This window comes from Cyrtonyx montezumae, unplaced genomic scaffold (genome assembly GCF_038088225.1).
Source record: "Cyrtonyx montezumae isolate F1298 unplaced genomic scaffold, pur_monq_1.0 scaffold_8, whole genome shotgun sequence".
Classification (NCBI taxonomy): domain Eukaryota; kingdom Metazoa; phylum Chordata; class Aves; order Galliformes; family Odontophoridae; genus Cyrtonyx; species Cyrtonyx montezumae.
In genome coordinates, this window is record NW_027072089.1 from 19237633 (window position 1) to 19243733 (window position 6101).

The window sequence follows — 6101 nt, forward strand, 5'->3', positions numbered from 1 at the left end:
AGAGAAGAGAGAGAAAGTAGGAAGGAGAGAAGAGAGAGAAAAGAGAGGAAAGAGAGAAAGAGAGAAGAAGTCGAGAGAGGAGAAAGAGAGCGCCCGGATCCGAGAGAAAGAGCGAAAAGCGAGAAACGAGCACATTTGCTTAATTCTAGGTAACTTCCTCTAAACTAGATTCTCTAGCACCCACTACACATGACTGGATCTTTTAAAACGTTGGGTAGCTGGCAATGGGCACAATAAGAATCCACTAATATTTAATGATTGTGTATACCACAGCAGGAGATTCTCCAGTAAGGATGGAAAGGGGGTCAGTACCAATTAGTTTTGTTACAGCTCCTGACATGAGCACATCTTAACTGCCCAGTTGAACACTTTGGATGAAGAAACAGCCATTAACTGACTCCCACAGGGTATATCTGAGACCTCATTACTAAATCAGACAAAATCCGGTATGCCTGTTAAGTTACAGGAGCTGATGCTGAGCCAGGAGATCAAGGGGGAATACAAAGATAGTAACAGACTCTGGAGATTCTGGGAGGAAAGAAGTGTTCAGGGGAGGAAAGGAGGAAGAAGAGGAAAGACAAAATAGCTGAGTTGCTCTGCAAGAAACAAACCAAACGAAGTGGGGTTTAATGTATTGTTTTCATGGACTTGTATTCTTTGTCTCCTAAAATCTCCTTTGCCATAATAACCCCAGGTTCTCTTCTGAAACCCACCCTCCATGTACGGCACATGCTATGCTCAATCAAAATCATTGAACATACTTTGGCTGTCTGGCTGCTCTCAACTGCTATATAAAGGCTAGTTTCACCTGCCTCTTCCACAGTGCCGACGTTTCATTATGCTCCTTGTCCTCTGTACAGCTGTAGTTCTTCACAAACCTTATTTATCTTGAGATTGCAGCTCATCTTTCAAATTTGTTGATAGAGAGTACCAAAGTGTTTAAGGGGAACTGCTGAATGTACAGGAGAGAGTCAACAGCACAATCTCATAAACTTAATTTCAAAGGCAACCAGGCTAAAAACTGCCAGTTTTTAATTCCTGATCCTGTTCCTGCCAATGTTGTCCAACATTTCAGCAGCAATCTGTGGCCCTGAGAGCCTCTTTCAATACCCTATCAAGAACATAAAATAAATTGTGATAAACGCAGTCAGTATAGAACAAAATGAGTTGAAATTGGTTGCTGGGATGCAAAACTGAAGTCGACAGGCAGTTGAGATGAAACTTGCATGAAAATGCTTATTTCATGTATTTCTTTGGAGTTTAGCAGCCTGGAGCTGTCAAGATGGTTTTGCACATGCTTGGCAGCAAAAACAAGGGAACAAAGAGATTTTACCAGTGGAAGATGTAAGTTCCTACAGTATTAAGCAAATCTTCAAGGTTAGAAATGCTATTAATGCCTGTAACTTGAATAAAATCATTTAAATATGCACTTAAGGGCCCAAGCTTCCCTTGTCAAACCACATTCTGAATTCATACAGTAGCTTGTTACAACAATTTTGTCAAAGGACTGTAAAAAATCTAAGTAAAAGGTATTAGCAATTCTCCTTTATCCACATCTCTGAGATTTTTCTACTCTAGAAACTGTAGATCACAAAATGATCTTTGAGGTGCCATATCATTCCATTTTTAGTATAATTATAAACCAATATACAGTTTGCTGTATCAGTAATTCCTTGGATTACCTTTTAAAAACATAGGTTCAACACACTGCCTGTTGATCCTTTTGAGTATATGTTTTCAGTAAGAGTGCACGTGTTTAGTGAGAGTTTGCATACAGCACACAGCAGCTATGCTACTTCATTCTCCTCTTCCTTGAGACCCTCAAGCAGTACCCCATGAAACCAGCAACTTACATCTTCATGAATTACAAGCACATCAGCATTTTTTTTTTCTGATGCCTTCAACTCTAGCAGCCATCATATATTTCTAAAGAGTGTAAATAAAATAAATAATTTATCACTTAAAAATATCAGAGAAGTTAACTCAGAATAAATGCATACAAGACAAGAACGCTTGCAATTAAGTGACAGAACAGATATGAAACAAGACAACATGGAGCCCTCATCCTGACAACATTAAAGTAACATTAGCGAGTAAGCTCAAATAAATAAAAAATAAGTCCAAAAATAAATCAAAGTATAATAGAGTGATGTTAGTCTCAAGTTTGCTTCAAGACTATCCTGTCTCTTCTGGTAACACTGTTTAAGTATTATCTTGCTCACTCAAGAACAGTTACACACATGCTAAAGAGAGCTACAAGTTCCCAAGTCTCTATGGCTATTGTTTGCAAAAAGCAAAGAACTGTTTTTAGTTGTAAACCAACAGAATTACTCAGGATTTAGTAACTCAAGGTGCAGCCTGGGGTCACATAGAGTACCAGAACAACACCAACAACCGTATTCATCAATTCTGTGTTACATTCACTTGAACTCGCACTTCTGACCCCAGAGAATCCAGGTCCAGCCAGTGCTCTCAGCACATCACAGAACAAAGTGTGCTCATTTCAACACCATCCATCTTGAAATGGAGAAGAAAACCTAGGTGATATGCAATTTCAATATATTTCAGAAGAAATAAAAATCTCAGCATTAGCCAATCAGCTGAAAAAGAGAACATAATAAAATCATGACATATAAAGCATATATATTTCACTTGCAGGCCTCTGTTTAGCCAAGTGGTTTCAAACACTCACACCAAACCTCCTTTTTGTTGTTGTTGTTGGTTGAAGATATTCATTTGATTTCTTCACAGCTCTGATAAGTAACTAAGGACTGTTTTAGGGATGCTGCTGTACATCTCAAAATAGTCTGATTAATCAATCTTATTCAAGAGCGTTGTACTTTATTCTTCCATGTAGCTTTTCAGTTTGCATTTAATGTTGCAGAATCAAGCCAGGTCCAGCACAGAAAGAAGCTGAATTTTCCACAGGAAAGTAAATACACCAGTGCCAAGACTTCTGTTCTGAAAACAAGTTCTCAGAGATCCAAGAATTTGTAATTTTTATACTCAATATGTAGGTGCTCAAATGTCACAGACACACATACAACAAGGAAAGGAACCAAATGAGGTCTGCCCATGGAGCTACATTTTACACACAAGATCCTGGTCTATCAGTACACTAACTCCCAGCTAACTAGGACACTTGCAATCATGCACTAACTCTATGCACATTTACATCAGTCCGTACCCCAAAGTGTTTGAAGATCTAAATCCAGTGTACAACATTACTGAATGAGGACTTTGATTCTACAGCCAGATGTATCATTTTTAATAAAAATGGACTATGGATGGAGAGGTGAGGAGTTAAGAGAAGATTTTCAGCACGTCGCTGATAAAGCAGAGTGTGAGAGCATGTGAGACCAGTAGCTTTAACTGCTTTCCATTCAGTGATGGAAAATAGTAGTCTTATCCACAGCGTATGCTTTTTATCACTGGCACCTGACATGGGGTCAGAATCTGACTCACTTTATAGCATCAGGAAAAAAAAAAAAAAGAACAAAATGAAAAGTCTAAAATTCGTCCTTCTGTCAGTAAAGTCTCTGTTTGGTCAACCTACAAGAATGCCCTGAGGACCTAAGTGTGTCAGTTGATTCAAGAGCTCAAACAGACTACACAAGAGAGGAATGAAACATCTCTACGCCATCAGTAAAGCTTAAAGCTTGACCTGTAAATCACAGGCTTTGGCTATGGAAAGAAACAAAGGTACCTAAGACAGATTCCTAAAAATATTGATGTAAGTTTTATTCCAGAGAGGTGGTAATGCTCCAAAGATTTTGCTCCCCCCCCACCCCCCCCCACAAGAGGCCATAGATTTGCAGGATCCTCTCCTGGTCTCCAGAGAAGTGCCCTTTGCTAGGTTGCCTTTCCCCGTGTCCCCGTTCCCAGGAAAAAAACAATCAGTCAGAACATCTCCATTTTCTACAGCAGCAGCAGCTGCCTACTTAGCACTGAGATCCAGCAGCACCGTGCCTCCCAGCCCAGAAGCATTCACCAACTTGTAGGAGCTATTCCAACCGACTTCCTGGACTGCTTACCCTGACCAGAGTGAGGATAACCTCCCTCAAAACCCCCGCTCTAGTGAGAGGATAACCCTCCTTTGCTACTCATCCACTTTTAATCAGATACAGTTAAGCACAGAGATGACTAAACATTTCCAGGGAAAAACGATGACAGGGAAGAAGAAAGAACTGAACACTGTGCTTGAGGGAGAAGGAAAGATATCTGGGGCTGTTTTCATTTTTTCCCTACTCCATTTCTTCCTCTCATGTAAGAAGAAAGTAAAGTGAGAAGCGCTGTAAATAAGCATACATATATACACACTTTTATATGCTAATATGTGTAACTCCACAAATGAGTTGTAGCTCCCAGCTGCTGACAAGTATGCCTGACAGCCTGAGATAGTGAAAGTGCAAGTCACCAAACAAAGAGCTGCGTGGAAGGCAGCACAGAAAATGCTGCTGAAGAAAAGGGAAACTGCATAAAGCGGTTTTTTGTTTGTTTGTTTGTTTTTAAGAGGCCGAACTCCTTTGGCAAAGCAGCAGCAAGAAGACAAAATATAACATTCCACAAGGGGGGAAAAGTGCAGGAAATATAAGAATAGCAGACTGCAGGAGAGTATCTGTTCAAGAGATGGCATATGCAAAGGTGAGTAATGCCTAATTCCTTGGATCAGTTTCAAATGACAGTGTTTGTGAAACTCAGAGAAGTGGAAACAGTGTTTGGCAAAAATAGCCCACTTAAAGGTAAATGAGTGTAGAGCCCGTTGACGTATGAGGCTGTTAGCAAACAAAACTATGGTTAGTGGCTATTAGGGGTGTTGTGGGCAATGTTCCATTCACTCCAAAACCAGAAATAATGGAGCGAGGTGAATGGAAAGGCCCATGTTATCCTTCTGTAAGAACACTAGTGCTGCAGTCTGCTTCTCTAGGGGTTCCCCTCTATCTCCTGGAGATAGCAAAAAGAGATAAGAACCTGTGCTTCATCTAACATGCATTCCAGCAAGAATTTTTTATGCACTTCTAAGAATTGTTATTTACCCAGCATCAGTTAATTTTTTATCGTGTTACCACACAACATTCAAGTACCTCCAAACGTGTATATTCTATATTTGGGTGGTTGCCATTTCAATGAGCTTTTTTTCTACAAAATAAAGGTTTAAAGCTTATGTTAAAAATGAGCTCTCAAACATAACTTGAAGCAAGTTGCAGCAAACGCTATGCTATCATACCATCTGTGTTCAAGTACAGCTCTCAAGCTCTCCTCCTATTCCTTCCTAAAGTGGAAAATAATGATAAAAAAATAAATTCAGATATGATGAAGAAGCACCGTGTATTGGAGCACATGATGAACCTGAGCCTTACCATGCTTGTTACAAAAATGAACTACTCTGTATCTGCATACTGCAACAAAGCATCTCAGAGAAATAAAATTGAAAGTTAAATTCTCCTTGAATGTTGGTGATCTCACCTGTCCCAGCCACCAAAGTCTGGCGGGCCCTGCTCTACCCAATACCATTCTGAATGCTCTGCTTTTTCAGTTCCTTTCTCAAACAGCAACATTGCACATGAAAGTGAGTGAAATTCTTTAAATGTTGGAGTAGATGGAAGGCACCAGAACAGTTGAGAAAGGAGGAAAGAAGTATCCCAGTGTTAAACCAGCATATAAGATAGCAGAATATGCAGAACAAAATGAGGAGAATATGCACATTGTGACAAACCTCAGCATACATAGGCTGTAAGAAAGGGCAGGAAGAGATACAGAAGCCAGGGCAATATGTAAACTGTCACCGCATAAATACAGTGGTTCTTCATATCACACAATTTTAAGGGTAAATGAAAGTGCTATCCTTAAGAAACCAATTGTGTAATGCTGAGCTTAATATAGAGCCTTTCTGACATTTAGTCAAAACGCAGGACCGTTGTTTTTAAGATTCAGAAATAAAATCCCCATCCTGCCCACTTGGTCATACTTTCGGTCTGCAGAACTCCACCAGGGCAGAGGGAAGGGAATGGAGGAGTGTGCCAACAAGCTCCCCAGAAGCTCCTGGAAAAGGCAGTGTAGCACAGAAGCGTGCAAAGAGGGAGGCAGGCAGGCAACCTGCA